Here is a 19501-nt window from a genome sequence, read left to right as displayed (position 1 = left end):
GTCCTGCATAGTTTTTGAAATTCACTTAAAAAGAAGCTGTGATGGATGTAGGGCATACTAGATTAATGTGCAATGAAAGAAGCAACCTTGAAACGACCGGCCTCCATTGGTGAGAGGCAGTGAGTTTTTTTGTGGGGTGGTTTGCTATGTAACCATCCTATGATTTGGCATGATGAAATACATGTGAAAGGGTTAGATTATTTATCTCGACGCACCCTATTGAAGCAGAAGCATTTCATCCATTAACATGTCAAAACCCACCCACCTCATGGGTTCAAGTCTTTCTTTCTGCCAACACGTTTCATTTTCTATTCACTCCCAAAGTGGAAAAGCAGAAGTTGAAAAGGTCACAGCACCTGCTTGTAACCTCCCTGTATCATCAGAGACTTGAGTCTCTTCTGATGAGTGACGGTTGACTGATGATGAGTCAGACTTAGTGCTTTAGTCATAGGGCTGAGTCTTACCGGCACGCCCTATAGCCCCGAGCCCTATAGCCCCCAGCCCTATGGCCCCCAGCCCTCCCATCTTCCCTATGCCCTTCTGCTGTAAAGTGTGAGTGATGTTGTGTGTGCTAGGCTCTGCTCCTCCCTCTGAGTGGTGTGGTGGGGCGGCAGAGAGTGGCTGGGCCTGGTGGAAATCACTTTTAGTCAGCTTTCGTCCCCACGCTTCCGTTTGGTCTCTCTGGGAGCAGGTGCATCTTCAAGTGCTCTGTGGTTTCATACAGTACAAATCAGACAAACCTCTCTTCTACACACACACACACACACACACACACACACACACACACACACACACACACACACGGCGAGAAAGCTCTAGCTTTCTAGTTGGCTGGTCCCCAAGAAATTTGCTTCCTCTTTTTACTCATTCTCTTATTGCAGTGCTTTCTGACTTGTTGGACTCAATTTCATGTTATGGTCCTCACACGTTCAAGTGGTATATACTGCTCCTCGCGTGTCTACAGAGAACTTGGCTGATTGCATTAAACTAACTATAGCTCTCTCTTGAGCCAATTGAATGTACAGTAGCTGTCTTAGGTTTGGATCAAACTGTAGTATGCCTCTTCTTGGTCAGGCTTTCATAGAGAGGAGTGGATGATGTCTGAAGGAAACCTGCAGCAGAAGTTCATTAAGAACAATGTGTCTCATAAAGCCACGGTGAGTCAGCTGAATCAACCGTTCTCATTCCTTCCCTGATATTGTGCCTTTTCTGCTTTGGAACAGACCTGTGTTTACTATAAGAAAAGTAAGCCTTGTCCGAGCCAGAAAGGGCCCATGGTGCAGGAGGATGTCTCCTGTTACAGTAGCGTGAGGGTGATTGATTGTACAAGTACACCCCCTGGTGAGGACACTGGTCAACGGGGTTTACTATAGTGTGTACTATATTTGTATCTAACAACAATTACTCAACTGGCACATACACAACTGTATGATAACAACAAGCCCTTTGTTGTTTCTATAAATCAGCTGTTCCCCAAATGTTGATGTTATAAAATAATGTTCTGCAAAGTGAAAGTAAAGGGGGAGAGACCTCTGCAGGTTGACAGGGCTAGTGAAACGAAAGCCAGCTGCCTGCTGTGTCAAACGCACACTGCCTCCACCTCTTTTGCCAGTCCATTATTGCTTCTGCTTTGTGTCATGTGACAAGAGTAGGCCATTATCTTGGTGAAAAAGGAAACCACTTTTCGGGCCGGGCGTCAGAAGCTATTGGAATTTTCGAGCGCTGTACTCTGGCTGTGCTGTATTTTCAGGGGGGGGGCGGGTAGGGGGCGGGGCTAGGAAGGAGTGGGGGGAGGGGATTGGAGCTCATCGGCCGGGCAGTCCAAGGAGGATTTGTGCTGTAGTTTGTCAGCTGTCATTAGGAGCAGATGACACAGGAGGGTAATCTGCTTTTTGCGCACGTCCTTGCTCCAGCATGTTCCTCTGTCTACATCGCTGTGTAGTTTCTACAGTGCGGTGACTGCCTGCCTGCCTGGACTCAACGTTACTAGGCTATCTAACTGAGAGGGCTGCTCCTGTTTTTGCTGTGAAACTGAAACTACAGTAGCCATGGGTCAGACACTGTGGATTTACGGACCCACCTTTGGTCAAAGCGGTAAGTAATGGAATAAATAGGCCTAGCTATTGTTTCATGGAAGTGGACAAATATTTTGTTTGTTGGTACATTTGGTGCAGTTTGTTTTTAGGCAAGTGTTTGTGTGGGCTTTTATCTACACAACAAACTTCCAACCTTATTCTGAGAGGTATTTAGATGTCCACAGAACATTCCATTAGCTCTTTGTCGTGTGTTGTCAGCAGTCCTACATGATGTCACCTGAGATGAACAGGACAAGCCTCTTGTAAACTACCCACAAGTCTGATCAGGGGGCTGTTATACTGAATTAACTGTTTGTATAGAGTTGGTTCTGGGAATAATGTGTGGCGCGTTATTAAGTGTGTACAGTTGATCAACAGTAGGACATTCCTCTCTCCATAGGGAATGGGATTTGAGATGCAGACAGTCGTACAGTAGGCCACCGGTCATGGAGCATCTCTTCAGTACAGGGCTGAGGAAGGTGAACATGGCTCTTTAACACAACACCCTGCCTGCTCCTTGCTTGGCCTGGTGTAGCATAGGGGATAAAGAGGTGCCACTGACAGTCAACAAAGCTTCCATGCGACTCTGGTTTAGTTGTTTTTGTTTTCTGAGCCTAGATCGCGTAGCCCGAGTGCCAGTCTGTTTGTGCTATCATGCCAACTCCCTGTCACTCATTTGGCTTGACAAGGACAGTAATTTAGTAGGCAAGCGCACAAACGGATCTCGGACCAGGCTATAGAATGTGATGCAGCTTCAGCCATTGTTGCTGTGTTTTCACATGTATGCGATAAAGCCAGCGAGTTCAATGTTTTGGAATGCAGCTGCAAGGCAGCGCCATTTTTTTGGGACCTAATGTCCACTGTGCCATTACTATATATGATTCCTGTCTGTGTTAGGAAATTAGTTAGCCACAGGGTAAGTGTGTTCAATGGTATTGATCCGGTTCCATGATCAATGCATTCTGACATTGCTTGCGTCGTAAATGGCACCCTATTCCCTATGTTGTGCAGTACATAAGGCCAGAGCCCCATGGACCTTTAGTGAGTAGGGTGGCATTTGGTGTCACAGACATTGTCAAGCCCACATAGGCGGTAATGAGTTCAGCCTGTTATTTCCATGTTGCCTTCCATCGGCCCATTGAGCGTAATCTAAATAATGTTTCTAAACTAATGTGTGCTCAGTCAGTGTACAGAAATCTATCTTAGAGGATAATTTGGACTCATTCTAAGTAAATTACAGTGATTGACTGGTCGCTTTATGCAAATAGCAATTTGGGCTGTATTTGCATTGAGGGAGACAAACTGGACAGAAGTGGGTCATTGACGATGAGCACACTTGGTCTACACTCCACTTCGCAGCCTGCACACACACAGTGAGGCAGTCGTTTGCTGCACATTCCAGCACAGAAGTGTCACAAGTCATAAGAAAATTAGGAAAACAATCAAAGACGGTGTTAGAAATGCCTATCCTGATTTACTGTGGTAGCAGCCTGAGCTGAGCCGATAACATCTGGTTGGTCCTATGCTGTGTGTCAGTATGATGAGTGACGCATTTTCTTCTAGATACATCCAGTCTTCTGGATATTCTATGATATCACCGTTAATTGAGCTAGGTGGGCGTGAGTCATCATAGGTTGTGTCCCAAATGACACCATATTTCCTGTAAAGTTCCCTATACACTGAGTCTACAAAACATTAGGAACAGCTTCCTAATATTGGCACCCTATTACGCTATATTGGCACCCTATTACCCTATACAATGCATTCGGAAAGTATTCAGACCCTTTGACTTTTTCCACAATTTGTTACGTTACAGCCTTATTCAAAAACGGATTGAAAGTTTCCCCCCCTCTATCTACACACAATATCCCATAATGACAAAGCAAAAAGTTTTTTTTTTAATACATTTTTACTAATGAAATCTGAAATATTACATTAAATAAGTATTCAGACCCTTTACTCAGTACTTTGTTAACACTTTTGGAAGTGATTACAGCCTTGAGTCTTCTTTGGTATGACGCTACAAGCTTGGCACCCCTGTATTTGGGGAGTTTCCCATTCTTCTCTGCAGATCCTATCAAGCTCTGTCAGGTTGGATGGGGAGCGTCGCTGCACAGCTATTTGTAGGGGTCTCCAGATATATTAGATCAGGCTCTGGCTTGGCCACTCAAGGACATTCAGAGACTTGTCCCGAAGCCACTCCTGGATTGTCTTGGCTGTGTGCTTAGGGTTGTTGTCCTGTTGGAAGGTGAACCTTCGCCCCAGTCTGAGGTCCTGAGCGCTCTGGAGCAGGTTGTTCATCTTTATCTTGACTAGTCTCCCAGTCCCTGCTGCTGAATAACATCCTCCCAGCATGATGCTGCTGCCACCACCATGCTTCACCATAGGGATGGTGCCAGGTTTCCTCCAGATGTCATTAGGTGCCTTTTGGCAAACTCCAAGAGGGCTGTCATGTGCCTTTTACTGAGGAGTTGCTTCTGTCTGGCCACTCTACCATAAAGGCCTGATTGGTGGAGTGCTGCAGAGATGGTTGTGGTTTTGGAAGGTTCTGCTATCTCCACAGAGGAACTGTTAGTGGTCATCGGGTTCTTGGTCACCTCACTGACCAAGGCCCTTCTCCCCCAATTGCTCAGTTTGGCCGGGCGGCCAGCTCTAGGAAGAGTTTTGGCGGTTCGAAAAATTCTTCCATTTTAAAATGGAGGTCGCTGTGTTCTTGGGGACCTTCAATGCTGCAGATCTTTTTTGGTACCCGTCCCCAGATCTGTGCCTCGACACAATCCTGTCTCAGAGCTCTATGGACAATTCCTTCAACCTCATGGCTTGATTTTTATTCTGACATGCACGGTCAACTGCGGGACCTTATAGACAGGTGTGTGTCTTTCCAAATCATGTCCAATCAATTGAAATTAACCCAGGTGGACTACAATCAAGTTGCAGAAACATCTCAAGGATGATCAATCGAAGCAGGATGCACCTGAGCTCAATTTCGAGTCTCAAAGCAAAGGGTCTGAATAGTTATGTTAAGGTATTTGTTTTTTATTGTTAATACATTTGCAAAAATGTCTAAAAACCACATTGTGTATAGATTGAGGAAAATGTTTTATTAAATCCATTTTAGAATAAGGCTGTAATGTAACAAAATGTGAAAAGTCAAGGGGTCTGAATACTTTCCGAATTCACTTTGATCAGGGCCCGTAGAGCTCTGGTCAAAAGTAGTGCACCATATGTCCTACTACACTGGCTCTGACGTTCGTCGGATGTGGCAGGGCTTGCGAACTATTACGGACTACAAAGGGAAACCCAGCCGCGAGCTCCCCAGTGACGCGAGCCTACCAGACGAGCTAAATACAAGCAACACTGAAGCATGCATGAGAGCACCAGCTGTTCCGGACGACTGTGTGATCACACTCTCCGTAGCCGATGTGAGCAAGACCTTTAAACAGGTCAACATTCACAAGCCTGTGGGACCAGACAGACTACCAGGACATGTACTTAGCGTATGCGCGGACCAACTGTCTTCAACCTCTCCCTGACTGAGTCTGTAATACTTACATGTTTCAAGCAGACCACCATAGTCCCTGTGCCCAAGAATGTGAAGGTAACATGCCTAAATGACTACCGCCCCGTAGCACTCATGTTGGTAGCCATGAAGTGCTTTGAAAGGCTGGTCATGGCTCACATCAACACCATCATCCCGGAAACCCTAGAGCCACTCTCATTCGCATACTGCACCAACATATCCACAGATGATGCAAGCTCAATCGCACTCCATACCACCTGGACAAAAGGAACACCTATGTGAGAGTGCTGTTCATTGACTACAGCTCAGCATTCAACACCATAGCGCCCACAAAGCTCATCAGTAAGCTAAGGACCCTGGGACTAACCACCTCCCTCTGCAACTGGATCCTGGACTTCCTAACAGGCCGCCCCCAGGTGGTAAGGGTAGGCAACTCATCTGCCACGCTGATCCTCAACACCGGTTTCCCTCAGGGGTGCGTGCTTAGTCCCCTCCTGTACTCCCTGTTCACACATGACTGCGTGGCCAAGCATGACTCCAACACGATCATTAAGTTTGCTGATGACAACAGTGGTAGGCCTGATCACCGACAACGATGAGACAGCCTATAGTGAGGAAGTCAGAGACCTGGCAATGTGGTGCCAGGCCAATAACCTCTCTCTTAATGTGAGCAAGATAAAGGAGATGATTGTGGACTACAGGGAAAGGATAGCAGATCAGGCCCCCATTTACATCAGCAGGGTTGTAGTGGAGCGGGTCGAGAGTGGTCCAAACACACCAAGACAGTTGTGAAGAGGGCACGACAACAACTTTCCCCCTCAGGAGACTGAAACTATTTGGAATGGATGGGTCCCCAGACCCTCAAAGTTCTAAAGCACCATCGAGAGCATCTTGACCGGTTGCATCACTGCCTGGTTTGACAACTGATCGGTATCTGACCGTAAGGCGTTAGAGGGTATTGTGTACGGCCCAAAACATCACTGAGGCCAAGCTTCCTGCCATCCAGAACCTACATACCAGGCGGTGTCGGAGGAAGGCCCAAAACATTGTCAGACTCCAGTCACCCAAGTCATAGACTGTTTTCTCTGCTACCGCATGGCAAGCGGTACCGGAGCACCAAGTCTAGGTCCAAAAGGCTCCTTAACAGCTTCTACCCCCAAGCTATGAGACTGCTGAACAATTAATTAAATGGCTAACCAGACTATTTACATTTACCCCCCCCACTTTTTTTTTTTTTTTACACTGCTGCTGCTGTTTATTGTCCGTGCATAGTCACTTTACCCCTAACTACATGCACAAATTACCTCGACTATCCTGTACCCCTGAACATTTACTCGGTACCAGTGCCCCCTCTATATAGCGTTGTTATTGTTATGTCATTTTACTGTTTTTATTTAGTAAATATTTTCTTAGCTCTGTTTCTTGAACTGAACTGTTGGTTAAGGGCTTGTAAGTAAGCGTTTCACAGTAAGGTCTACTACACCGGTTGTATTTAGCGCATGTGACATAACATTTAGATTTGATTTGACCTAGGAAGTCTGAGTGGGCCAGGGAATGTCGGCAGGACGGAGCCCTGATTCAATTTGACCTGTGGGATCAGCCTGATAATGGCTGGCTCCAGCTCTCATTCATCGTCTCTTGGAATTGATTATTCTGCAAACAGAGATTGTACACCAGCATGCGTAGCTATAGGGCTGCTACAGGAAAACTAGGGCTCCTAATCCACACTAAAGAAGATTTAATACCCAGTGTATGTGTCTGATGGGAGGGCTTGAGCCCTGTTACCATGGCTTTTCTATAGGCTAAGAGATCTGTCTGTACAGGCTTAGACATCCTCAAAGTCTGACTCACTGACTGATACATCTCATTGAGTATGAGGGTCCATGAAGTCATGGCAGTCTCTGCTTTCATGGTGTTTCAACATCCTCAGTAAGGGTATTCTAAACTCCGTTACTTAGGGCTGATTCCTTTCCTATGTGATGAGAAATGTTTTAATTTATATTCCTGTATTTGGTTGTGCTGGCCAGCCTTAATACTCTTGTCAAAGAACTTGACACTCCAGGGAGAAGGATGATGAAGAAAAGAGCAGTCACGTCTGATGATGATGATTATGACATCATGGTGTTGATCCCATAGATATCCTATTAAATTAGTATTCTAATTCCTAATTCTATGGTTGATCCAATCGTAATGACCTCACAGATCATAGAAAGCATACTGGGACAGATTGTTCCATCACCGTCCGCGGCAGGCTCTCTGAATTAACAGTAATGTAGCATACCACAAAATGCTTACACCCCAGCATCTTCTCCTTCCAATACTAATGAAATTAGAGAAACCAAGTGCCTCACAAAGTAAACCCATTTAAAACATTTTCTGCAACGAGTAGAAGACAGTTCAGAGGTCAACTGAGGCATTACAGAATTAACCGTTGGATTGATCACCGCTTCCTAACAGGATTATCTTCCTGATCAAAAGACTAGCCTCTTTGCTGCCTTTGGGAGACCACTGGTCATGTAGTGTGTTATTTTCAACTAATAAAACAATGAACATTTAAAGTGTGTTGTGGACCTTTGCAGGCCGTGCAGCATCCTGAAAATAATACTATTTTTGAATTCAGATTATTTTTGCCCTTAGGAGGAGTGTTATGTTATGGACCTGTGGAAATTGGAAGACTTATCCTAAAGATCCTAGAGTGCATTTCAATGAGTAAAAAGGTGTCACTAAACTAACAAAAATAGGTCCTGGTTTTCTCAGCAAGTATAAAGGTGCAAAAGTGAAGGAATCTTCTCTGGCTTGTCCAAAAGGAAAGCTTCTACTGTGTCATATCAGCTCCTATTACAATGACAACCAGTCCTGGGTGATGAGGAACTTAAATACTGAATGGAGGATTAAGCGCACTGGACAGCCGACAATGCGTTTTTAAAGGTATATTCCAATTGAGCCGACATACAGCGTTTACTATGAATGCAATCTCTGCGAAATGCGGGAACATTGCCTTTTAAAAGCTGCGTTGTCTTCAACCCGCAATCGAATTTGAAATGTGCCTGAGGTTACTCCTCTGTTATTATCATCATGACAGACCATTTTTAAAGGGCTTTTGCCATTTTTGAATGTGAAAAAGTATTCGAAATTGGAAGACCTTGCTCCAAATCACCATAGTCAAAGCCTGGTATTCATAGCTGATTAGCTGGCTTTTGATTAAGTATGACTGGAATGTTATATTTTTTTACAATCTCTTATAAAATGGGTTAAAGTTATGTATAGTAACCCTATGTGTAAAATAGTAAATAATGGCTACTTCTCAGAAAGTACTAAACTGCCAAGAGGAGCAAAACAATGTTGTCCACTATTGGGAATATCTTATTATGGCCATCGAAATGTTAGCTATTAATGTCGGATCCAAGAATATTGTCAAGGGGTTGGAAAAACAAAGGTATCATTGTACGCTGATTCATGTTTTCTTTTAAATCCACAATTTAGATCCCTCCACAGCCTCATTGAGGATCTTTACTAACATTTCCAGATTACAACCAAATTATGATGAGTACTATATTACGTATTACGTACATACTCAATATTCATGTCCTGAAATAAATGACTGCACTACAATACATTTTAATAGAAAGTTAGTAAAAATAGATAAGATCTTGCTACCATGGAAAGGAAAATGCCTGTGTATTTGTGGAAAAATCACCCTGATTAACTTTTTAGTAATATCTGAGATTAGCTATTGGCTTATGGCCTTGGCTACACCTAGCGACCGCTTAAAAAAATATATATATAATTTATTTGTATTATATGAGCAAAAAATATTCAATTTTATTTGGAATGGCAAGCCAGACGAAATTAAACTGGCCCATTTTATATAATCAATATGAATTCGGAGGAAAGAAATGATTAAATATTAACACATTAAACCTCTCACTAAAAGAGTCAGTCATACAAAAGTTATACTTAAATCCGAACTGGTCCTCTAACAGATTAGTAAGAATGTCTCACCCCATGTTCAAGAATGGCCTTTTTCCCTTTATTCAGATTACAACCTCTCTCAGTTATTTGAAAATGATCTCCAAAATATTGCTATTTTTAAAACAAGCCATAGAAAGTTCGTTCAAATTTGGAAAAAATGTTAAGGTATCTTTGTAAATTATATCATTAATAGGACTGGTGGAGTTGTCACACATGCAGCTAACAAAACAATACGGAAATGTCTGCTCTATCAAAATTACAACCAACTAATTGCATTACCTCAAGTGGAAGGGGGGAAAAAAGTAAAACTTGTTTGTCAGCCCTGCATTAAAGACCAAAGTATACCAGTTTCATTTTAAGGAAGAAAAAATTGATAGCTGTGCCATATAGATAGCAGAGATTTTCAATGTACCAATTCCATGGAACATGGTTCATGAACTGATACGCAAAACATCCCTGGTTTCAAAATGTTTGATTTTCAGTTTAAATTATTATACATTCTTGCAAAATAGAATGGAGGGGGGAAAAAAGACTTGCAAAACCCAAGTCTCAACATCAACAGTGAAGAGGCGACTCCGGGATGCTGGCATTCTAGGGATAGCACTGCTAGGTGATTTGAAAAAACCTAGTCAATCGATCAATAATATAAAAAATGTTGCTATAAATATAATTCTTTAATTACAATCTGTAGAAACTGTGAGAATAAAGGTTCAGAACTTTTGTGAAACATCACAGCACAGTTGTAAAATATATAGCACATTTTTAGGTATATAGTATTTATAAGCTGGATGTAGAAGCCTAAGTATTGTCCATTACTTTACTCCAATTAGGGGAGGGGTGGTAGGGTTAGGAGAAAATATGTTTACAAACAAATATATGGGGGATTGGAAAAGATGCAGACAATTACATTGATAGAAGCTACACTCTATCTGCAGTATTAAAGGTGATCTACCCCCTAAATAAAAGCCAATGGTGGTCCTCAACTTTAGTCGACGATGGAAATGGCTGAATGGTCCGTATTTCGACATAATTAATAATGCTAATAATTGACTGCATTTATGTAGTGCCTTTCCAGATGCTCAGAGTGCTGTATGGGGGGTGGAATCACAATGTGTAGCACTAATGTGGGACATGATTTATATCTTCTGACTGTATAGAGCTGCCACCTTATAATGGAATGAGGATGTAGGCTAGGCTCTGTCCATGCATTTATTCCAAGCAGCCAGACAAACAGTTGTGTTTTCTCTTGAAACATGTCGCCCCACATCACGGGGTCATGGTGACCCTCCAATGCAGGCTGTTTGCAATGGGCTGCGTCCCAAATGACACTCTATTCCCTATGTAGTGCCATAGGGCTCTCTGTCAAAGTACTGCTTTCACATAGGATATAGTGTTTTGCCAGATTTTTTAAGATTTTTTTTTTTAAATTTCTTTTAACCACATTCTCATTAAACAGACACGACACACCTACCTCGATCAGTCAACACACATATATATATATATATATATATATATATAATATATATATATATAATTTGTAGTAAGAATAAAATATATTTTTCCCACACAACTTGTCACGGGAATGTGTGGAACTGCTGTCATGTAAAAAAAAAAAAGGGTTATTTTGAAACGGAGCCAAAGCCCATGCTTTTTTGCTCCACATCTCTTTCCTACCCTCACGCCACTTTAAGGTGCAGGAGTAGGGTCTTACATTGAGTATCCTCATCATGAAAATAATAGCAATCCTATTTTCTAAAGCATGTGAGTCTTGTGTTCATATTTCACAACCTCTGTGGGCTTTTGGAGTTGCCTATACGCGATCCAGCAAAATAATAGGCCTACACTTGATTTGGGCTACATTATTGCATCCAAAATGTTTCTGATCAGTGATCGACGAGCATACGAATTGATGAGCTATAACACCTCCACTTATTGGCCCAGCCAGAAACCAATGAACCAAATAGCCTATACAGATGGAGATTCAGTTTAAATCACATTGATTGAGACACGTCCGTGAAGTCACAGGCTTTTGGTAGGGAGTAGGTCTAGGCTACTAAGCGACTGCGAGTGAAGAGCAAAATAATTCACTTGTTAACCTGATAGCCTAACATGCTGACAAAATGTGACCAACCGTCTCGATTCGGTTTTATGTAGCAAAATTTGAAGTTGTGTTTTTTTACATTTGATAAAAGTAGAGACTCGGAGCTAGAAAATTGTATATCATACACTACAGTTGAGGAACAATGGGAAAGTAATTCTGCTTTGAAAGTTGATGAACTTGTAACCTCACTTTTGAGAAAATGGCCTTTGAATGTTTTGGTACCTACTGGTGAGCTCTTTGTCTACACCGATTCAGCATCGTTCACACCCTTTTTAAGCTTTAGCCCCACCCATCTCTAAGGATTCACATGTGAGGCTATGTACTAAACAACCAAAGATTAAGACTAAAGGCTGGTTTATACTACGGGTGTGTTCGTAAATGTAATCTGGAGTGCCAGTGGGCTTGCAGTCTCAGAGTGTTGTCGGGTTTGTCCATTTGTAAATTCGCTCTCGGAGCGTTCAGAGCGCACACTGGAGGGTTGATCAGAGTGTTCTGTCCTAACAACAGCACCCAAGATAACATTGGCTATCTTGCTAGCTACGTCCAGACACAAATTAGACAACAGCTCACTCTGACTATTCTACTCGTCCTAGCAGAGCTGGTTGGGCAGTTTTTTGTTATCCAGTCTTGGTGACTGCAACTGTGCTGCTGACAACAATTTAATTATGTTTTTTTGCCAACTTGTTTAGTCTTTTGTTAAGACATGTAGCTAGCTAAACAATTGAACCATAATCCCAACTCATGACGTTACTACCCTGCATGAATCTGCAGGTACCTAACCAACCAGTTTCAATGTTAGCTAGCTTACATTAAGCTATAACTAGCAAAGCAAATGTCTGAAAATGTTTTTAATCAAGACGAGTCCCCACGCTTGTCTCAAAGGAGTGCGATGGCACTGTCCCAATCAAAACGGGGCTGAAATGATCGTCTAGTTGACCACAAGCGGGTAGACTATTGCTTAAAATGTATTACAATGATTTGATGACTTTGGTAGTTTCATTAACCTCTCTGGGATATGTGGGACGCTAGCAGTGAGAATGCAGAGCGCCAAATTCAAATAAATTACTATAAAAATTTAACTTTCATGAAATCACACATTCAATATACCAAATTAAAGCTACACTTGTTGTGAATCCAGCCAACGTGTCAGATTTCAAAAATGCTCTACGGCGAAAGCAAACAATGCTATTATCTGAGGATAGCAAACAATCACAAACCATCATATTTCAACCCTCCCGGCTCGACACAAAACCCAGAAATAAAGATATAATTCATGCCTTATCTTTGACGAGCTTTTTCTGTTGGCACTCCAATATGTCCCATAAACATCACAAATGGTCCTTTTTGTTCGATTAATTCCGTCGATTATATATCCAAAATGTCCATTTATTTGGCGCGTTTGATCCAGAAAAACACCGGTTCCAACTTGCACAACGTGACTACAAAATATCTCAAAAGTTACCTGTAAGCTATGTCCAAACATTTCAAACTACTTTTGTAATACACCTTTAGGTATTTTTTTACGTAAATAATCGATAAAATTGAAGACGGGATGATCTGTGTTCAATACCGGAGGAAAACAATGTGTAGAATGCTTTCTGGTCACGCGCCTCTAACAAACAGTACACTTCACTCGACCCTCGTTCTGAACAGGGCTACTTCTTAATTTCTCAAAGGAAAAACCTCAACCAATTTCTAAAGACTGTTGACATCCAGTGGAAGCGATAGGAACTGCAGGAAGGTCCCTTAGAAATCTGGATTCCCAATGAAAACTAATTGAAAAGAGTGACCTCAAAAAAAAAATTCTGAATGGTTTGTCCTTGGGGTTTTACCTTCCAAATAAGTTCTGTTATAGTCACAGACATGATTCAAACAGTTTTTTAGAAACTTCAGAGTTTTCTATCCAATACTAATTGAAAATGCTGCCCCCTATCCATAAGTTAAGCAACAATTTGATACATGCCTTCAGTTGCATTAGCCTACTTTATTCCAATATTTTCATCATTCACTGATATTTATTCCTACATTAATTATGTATGGATCCATCCAGTTGTGGGTAAGAAAACAGTGCCTGCTTAATGGTGGGCTATGTGAAGAGATGGGAGAAATGACATGCCTCGCAAAGTTTAGAACTGGCAGGAGGATGGTTAACTGGCACTGCCTAGCAACCATCGAGTGTTTTTAAGAGCGTAGTGCGTGCCAGTGCCGCCTCCAGCATTACGGCTACGTTTCATACTAAGCCTTATGCAGAACTTTACCGAAATGATTACTAGGTCGTTAGGCGTAAATACCAGTTTTGACTTGATACTGGCAATACCTTTCAGATATAAGGACAAGGTGTAACAAAAAAAATTATGGCCGAATTATGGTAAAGTTGGCGGAAAAGCGACTTTAGTATAAAAAATGTACGAGTCAAGTTTGACCATGCCTCTGTGGTATTGTATTACCACTACCTTCAGTCTCGTCTGTTGTCTCTTCATCAGGATTAGTTCATTTTACTGAAATCCCAAATGCATTGCCAGTCAGTCCACTCACTATATTATTTTAGGACAGCTCAACTACGGTGGCTGAAGAGGAACACGCAACAATTATTGGAACACAGAACAATTAATGACAGGGGCTGTATCCCAAATGGCACGGCTATATTACGTTGTCCCAAACACCTGCTCTGACTGAACTCCGTGTCATGCTACTTGTGGAATTGTCTGTATTGTATGCTTGAACTGGATGTACTAGTGCCCATCAATGAGTTTAAAACTCGGGCGCACAACTTTTTTCAGGAGAATTGTGTTGTGCTAATTGTATGCTTACATTTCTTGGCCAGGTCTTCCTTGCAAAAGAGACTGCCTCAATTGGCTTTTCCTGGTTTAAAAAATGAATAAAAATAAACATTGTTGGAAAGTGGTACAGACATCTCTATGGGTTGTGGCAAAGGTCTTCAATGTTCTCTAATGCATACAGTACAGCTTTTAGGTATGTACATACACAATCAGTTGAAGCTTTACAGTGAAAATGCCTTGTCATTACCCATGAAGGGGAGCAAGTAAATATGTTTCCCTACATGCATGGTTTAACATGGACATTAATTGACATAATCACAACTAGGGCTGTTGCGGTGACCATATTACCGCCACACCAGTAGTCATGACCGCAGTAAAATTCCATGTGAATCGTTGTCACTGTAATCTCCTTTTTATGCACTCTGGACATGCTTCGGTAGTACCCAACTTGCTAATAACCATCTGTTCCTAATGGTTGGTACTCAGGGCTGTATTGTCCCTCTAACCACTCTGACATAAATGCAATTGAAAATCGCATCAAACACTTATCAAAACACTAAGCCTATCGTACTTTTAAAACTCACCGTACTCTGATCACTTGAAGAAGCAGGTTGAAACAGTGTGAAACATGGTTGTGGTGGATGTTGTTTTTAAAGCCTAACACAATGAAATGGACAGCGCTTTCTATGGTGATGATTCATTCAAAACACTCATGTATATTAGAGCATAGGCTTATGAATGAAAATGATTGTGCCATTATACAATACATAGCCTACTGCATATTACGCATGGCAGAAAAACATGAAACCAAACTGATTTAAGATGTCTTTGGTACTTTTATTGGTCTGGCCTTTGAGTGTGGACTGTATTATTATGCATACTGAATGGACTGGTTACATTATGCTACGCTTCAACATTTCTATCCATGAGTCTGGGAGAGAACGTGTAGCCCTAGGCGATGCTGTTGGTTCATTGATTGTGCAGGGCGGCTTACAGTTCCACTACAATTAGTGAATTTGATTTGAATAGCGTAGTAAGAGTGAATTTTTTAAAATGTTTCTATAATTAATTGGGTGACAGTACCTTTTTTTTGCTATACAGAATATCTCACCACCATGCGTTTCCATCTTCTCTCTCTCTCCGTTATCCCTTTCTCGAGCACGCAGATGGACTGTTAACATTTTAGTGAAATATGCTCTGTTGCGAAAACATGTTACTATCGACGTTCCTGACCAGATATCACTTGGTTTTCCAAATTAAGCACCGTGTAGCTGCAGGAACAAGGTTGGAGAGCCCATGGCATACAGAGTTTGGGCGGAATATCACCTGCATCGCTGTCAAACCGAAGTAGACAACAAAACAGACAAGCTGGAAAGTGCACCGCCTCCATTCGCTTTTCGTGTGCATACAGTCTTTTTCCCCCCCTGCCCGTGTTCCTACCCATTTGATAATGGACCATTTCAAAATCGAAACTTGTTTTTCATATTAGTAAAGACCAGATTATTCTCAGTTTAGTCTGATTGGTGAAAGTATGGTTACTTGATGAGAGAATAGCGTGTGCAGCCCGAGGCAAGGAACAGAGCACAAGCTTTGTTTTTTGTTTGTTGTTACTTTCTCAAATCATCAATATCCTATAGTCGCATCATGCAGCCCATTTATATGTTTTGTTTTATAAGACATTCAAATGTTTATCATTCACAACTAAAGTTGCCAAATAACTCTAAATCTAGCATATAGGACCTGTTTTCAAATGATCACCTTTACCTCATCATAGCCACTTCATATAGGTACTCACTCATAACAGCAAAAATATATTTTCTGTATTATTCAGTTAAGTTCTGTTCTGACAATAACTGGCTGACAAAATTTCATGACCGCCACAGCTCTAATCACAGCGTCTCAAGATGCTTATATGATCCGTTTCATTTCTTGAGAGCTTTGATACCACCCCCTCTAATTTAACTGAGCAAGTAAGAAGCCCTAACAATTAATTCCTGTATAAATTTGGTAAGCATGCATAAATGAGAGAAGTAGACTGAGACATCTCCTCTTCCTCCCTGCTGCTGCCGATTCATCCCCTCCCCCCCCCCTGTCCTCCTCCTCCTGATCTAATAGTGCCAGTGTAGTCTCCAGCAGGGATCTATGGGCTGATTATTCATTTAGATGAGCAGGGAGATTTGCCCCATCTGGTGCTCTATCTGCTCAGTGGCAGGTCCAGGCTGTGTGTTATGTAATGGTCAGGTGATGTGATGGCCTGCCTGGGTTCTTAGTACACTAGTCTGCTATTCCACCAGCAACTCAGATCAGCTCAACGCTAGGCTAGCTGACACGCCCTAGAGATGCGCTAGGCTAACTGGCCAGGCTGGCTGTATATGTAATGAGACCTTGACTAATACTACGGTTTATTTTGGATGTGTATTCATTCATTTTTTTATTGCATTGTTTTTTTTTAGGATATACGGGAATTAGATGCAGATCACTGTAGATGTGTATTTTCATGAGTCACGATGAAACAGTTCTATACATCTCTATAAGGAAATTGTGTTAGTCAGAGATCTGTAATTCTTATTGCTTACCGCAGTCATTCGGGGAAAAGTGGTGTGATTTTTGAATGAGGCCAGCAGTCTGTCCATGCAGGTCAGTTGTGATCATCCTCTCTGTGTTTGAGTTCACAGCCCCTTGTTGTTGACAGATCTCTTACTATTGAAGCATCAGTCAATGCAGGACCTGAATGTCAGCCTAGTATCAGTCCGCGCAAACTGGGCAGGGTAAGGAAGTAGCTCTGTTTAGACTACAAAGGGGCTATGTCCCAAATGGAACCCTATTCGCTTTATGATGTACTACTTTGGCCATAACCAGTCCTATGGGCACTGGTCAAAAGCAGTGCACTATGAAGGGAATAGGGTGCCATTTCCAGTGTCGTTCGGTCTGGCCTGTGTATACACCCTTTAAGAGGCGCTGTTACTTCTGTAATTGACAAACCAATAGCATTGACTGGTGAAGAGTCTTGGACAGACTAGTGGGGGGGCTACTCTCGCCAATAACTGCAAACAGAGCAGAAACACAAGGCAGCCATACACTCTCGGTCTTCCTCCCTCAGCCTGGATTTGATGGGAGACAGAAGCCCATGCAGTTACACAGCCATACAAATTGCCTTATGAGGTAAACATTTTGACACCTTTTACAGTTAGGCTTCCCACACAACGTGTCTGACTGGGAGGACATGTACTAGATACAGTGTCTTGCAAAAGTTGGTGTTTTTTTTCCTATTTTGTAACATTACAACCTGTAATTTTAATTGATTTGTATTTGGATTTCATGTAATGGACATACACAAAATGGTGAAGTGAAATATATATATATTTTTTACTTGTTTCTAAAAAATAAAAAACGTAAAAGTGGTACTTGCATATGTATTCACCACCTTTGCTATGAAGCCCCTAAATAAGATCTGGTGCAACCAATTACCTTCACATAATTAGTTAGATTGCACACAGGTGGACTTAAATAAAGTGTCACATGATCTCAGTGTGTGTGTATATATATATATATATATATATATATATATATATATATATATATATATATATTTCTCTCTATCTTTCTGTTTTGAAAAGCCTCAGAGTCTCCAACACCATTAAGCAAGTGGCACCGCCAAGCAAGCGGCACCATGATGACCAAGGAGCTCTCCAAACAGGTCAGGGACAAAGTTGTGGAGAAGTACAGATTTGGGTTATAAAAAAATATCAGAAATTTTGAACATCCCATGGAGCACCATTAAATCCATTATAAAAAATGGAAAGAATATGGCACCACAACAAACCTGCCAAGAGAGGGCCGCCCACCAAAACTCACGGACCAGGCAAGGAGGGCATTAATCAGAGGCAACAAAGAGACCAAAGATAACACTGAAGGAGCTGCAAAGCTCCACAGCGGAGATTTGGAGTATCTGTCCATATGAGCACTTCTAAGCCGTACACTCCACAGAGCTGGGCTTTACAGAAGAGTGTCCAGAAAAAAGCCATTGCTTAAAGAAAAATTTCAGCAAACACGTTTGGTGTTCGCCAAAAGGCATGTGGGAGACTCCCCAAACATATGGAAGAAGGTACTCTGGTCAGATGAGACTAAAATGTATATTTTTGTCCATCAAGGAAAACGCTATGTCTGGTGCGAACCCAACACCTCTCATAACCCTGAGAACACCATCCCCACAGTGAAGCATGGTGGTGGCAGCATAATGCTCTGGGGATGTTTTTCATCGGCAGGGACTGGGAAACTGGTCAGAATTGAAGGATTGATGGATGGTGCTAAATACATGGAAATCCTTGAGGGAATCTTGTTTGTCTTCCAGAGATTTGAGACTGGGACAGAGGTTCACCTTCCAGCAGGACAATGACCCTAAGCATACTGCTAAAGCAACAGTCGAGTGGTTTTAAGGGGAAACATTTTAAATGTCTTGGAATGGCCTAGTCAAAGACCAGACCTCAATCCAATTGAGAATCTGTGGTATGACTTAAAGATTGCTGTACCCCAGGGAACCCATCCAACTTGAAGGAGCTGGAGCAGTTTTGCCTTGAAGAATGGGCAAAAATCCCAGTAGCTAGATGTGCCAAGCTTATAGAGACATACCCCAAAAGACTTGCAGCTGTAATTGCGGCAAAAGGTGTCTCTACAAAGTATTGACTTTGTTTTTGTTTTTTTGTCTTATTTCTTGTTTGTCAATTTTAATTCCAGGTTGTAAGGCAACAAAATAGGAAAAATACCAAGGGGGGTGAATACTTTCGTAAGCATTTACATTACATTTAAGTCATTTAGCAGACGCTCTTATCCAGAGCGACTTACAAATTGGAAAGTTCATACATATTCATCCTGGTCCCCCCGTGGGGAATGAACCCACAACCCTGGCGTTGCAAGCGCCATGCTCTACCAACTGAGCCACACGGGACCGCCACTCTAGGTGAGAGACGGTGAGTCATGATTAGCACCCATCTCAGTCTCTCTCGTTGGTAAAGACTTTCCCTACAATTTCTCATTGTCCTAAACCGCGTCTTGT

At 42.0% G+C, this 19501-nt stretch overlaps 1 protein-coding gene across 4 annotated transcripts in view; it reads left to right on the top strand.

The window, feature by feature from the left end:
* Nucleotides 1-19501, top strand: part of LOC120055920 (nuclear receptor coactivator 2-like) — a 56478-nt gene that overhangs the window by 12879 nt on the left and 24098 nt on the right. Inside the window, exon 1 of one of the 4 annotated variants that reach the window (XM_039003967.1) lies at nucleotides 1857-2094. The exons of the other annotated variants lie outside the window; for them this stretch is intronic. The gene's annotated coding sequence lies outside the window, so the exon portion shown is untranslated. Of the gene's footprint in view, nucleotides 1-1856; nucleotides 2095-19501 lie in introns of those variants that run through there. 4 annotated transcript variants of the gene reach the window in all.

Source organism: Salvelinus namaycush, chromosome 11 (genome assembly GCF_016432855.1).
Source record: "Salvelinus namaycush isolate Seneca chromosome 11, SaNama_1.0, whole genome shotgun sequence".
NCBI classification, from domain to species: Eukaryota; Metazoa; Chordata; class Actinopteri; order Salmoniformes; family Salmonidae; genus Salvelinus; species Salvelinus namaycush.
Note: the sequence above shows the minus strand (reverse complement) of the source record. Positions and strands in the feature narration are given on the sequence as shown.